We start from the raw sequence: 2,023 nt of genomic DNA, 5'->3' as shown, positions 1-2,023 counted from the left end.
GTGCACTCTTTGCCTGCAAAGACAGCTGAATAGCACAGGGAGAAACAGATTTAAAGCAGGGTTGTGACTCTGATTGGCCCTTGCAATTTGGGTACGATTCTGATTGGTTTAGCAGGAAGGTGACCACCTCCAACAGCTGATTTCAGTTAGGTAGAGCACTGATTAAGAGTGAGGCCTTCCTGAAAGGATTTTCGCTGAGATACATTTCAATCAGGAGAGACTAGTTGCAGATATGCGACAGGTATACACAGCACACCATGTACATTTATTCGGATAACAGCTGAATTGATTTAGGAGTGCATCAATTAAAAGTTTGGTCTTCCTGAAACAATTTACGCTAAGCTACATATCTCCACTGATGATAGACTTACTGGCCTATATAAGGTAGTCACCAAGATAGCCATGCACCGATATTTCACTGTGTATGTTTAATATTAAAAGATGATTTTATAAGATCAATTTTTTTTTCATTAGCTTAGTATTCAGTGCAAAAAAGACATGTATAAAGGTTTTAGGTGGCCCTATACATTATTGTAGGCCTAGTTTTATACGCAGCATAATTTTATACCATATGTAGGGGGAGCGCCGTCTTTTCAGTGAAGGGGTCCTTGGTTTAAAACAACCTTGTAGACCACTGAGGGCTTGCGACGGAGCGGAGTGCATGGTTGCCGTCACGGTAGCGAGGCGCTACCTATTTTAGTTCTTATTTTAGGCCTTAAATGTTGCCTGTCCGTCTGTTTGTTTGAGTGTTATGTTTTGTTGGTTATCACATGGGTTTAAAAACATCTGTTAACCTAGCCATTCTTCAATTCCCCAAAGTACTCCCATAGCTTTCTTGTTTGCAAATTTAACCTCCAATACTGCGGTGCTTTATATGCTATGGCTACATACATTTTTAAATGTGTTTTTAGCTTCTAAACCTGTTCAAAATGTCATTTAAAGAGCCTACCCCTGTGCAGTGATTCCTTCTGAGTGAACACCGTGAATCTGACTGCTGTAGATGTGAAAGAAATGCATTTTGTGCACAGCAGCAGTTTTTACAAAAAATGTGTTTCAAGTTATCATACTCTCACAAAAGGCTGCTGCTTACTCTTTATAAAGAACTAACAATACGTATACTCCATTTTTGCATCACTAAATCTGTTATTGACCTTGCGGTCTGTTAAGGAAATCTATCCTAATTACTTAAGTCTGGCTCGATCTAGACGCTCCTCCTCAACCTGGCTTGCCCAAAAATGTACATATAAATCGTTATTCAGAAGATTTTTCCGAGGTTTGCTGAGTGTGGGGGATGTCCAGCTGTCCTCTGAGCTATTGGCTTTGTGCACATAAAAAACTGGCAGATTTTTCTTTCTGACTCACTGTTACCACAGTTTCCACAGTTAGCCAAGTTCCAACAGTCGGGTTAGTCTTTCAGTAAAAGTTAGTCTCCAGATTTTTAAAGAGGTAGTCGCATATCGGATGGTATTGATTCTTGCTGATTAGTCTGATGGCTTTGATGAGACGTAAACATAAACATGGGCACAGAAAGGGCAAGTTTTAACCTTGTAGCAGAAAGAAGGTTTATTTATGATGATAGTCAAGGATAAATGTCAAATGACACAGCTTGGGGTTGATTAATTAATGCAGGAGAGAGATTTAAAGTTAACTGTACTACACAGCACTGACTGACTTTTGAGGATGACTCATTATTATTGTTCATATAAACAAGTTTAGAAACCATTGTAGTATATGAAGGATGTCTACATAATCTTTACCAATGCGATTTTCTTGTAGTGTGGCAACCCCCCCATCCTTACCGCATGTTGATGAGGATTTCTTTGGATAATTTATCTTGGGCTGTCTATGTCTTATAGGTTTTATGACGATACAGTGACCGGTTTAGTCAACAATTCTGTCTGAGAGGGAATCACACAGCTGATTAACACATTGACATTTACATTTCTCTCGTATCAGAGAGTAACATCTTGCTGCATTTACTTTTTGCTTGTAACCCAAAATATTGATTTACGGGGTCTTTCTT

Source organism: Etheostoma cragini, chromosome 9 (genome assembly GCF_013103735.1).
Source record: "Etheostoma cragini isolate CJK2018 chromosome 9, CSU_Ecrag_1.0, whole genome shotgun sequence".
Taxonomy (NCBI): Eukaryota; Metazoa; Chordata; class Actinopteri; order Perciformes; family Percidae; genus Etheostoma; species Etheostoma cragini.
This window is presented reverse-complemented; position numbering follows the sequence as displayed.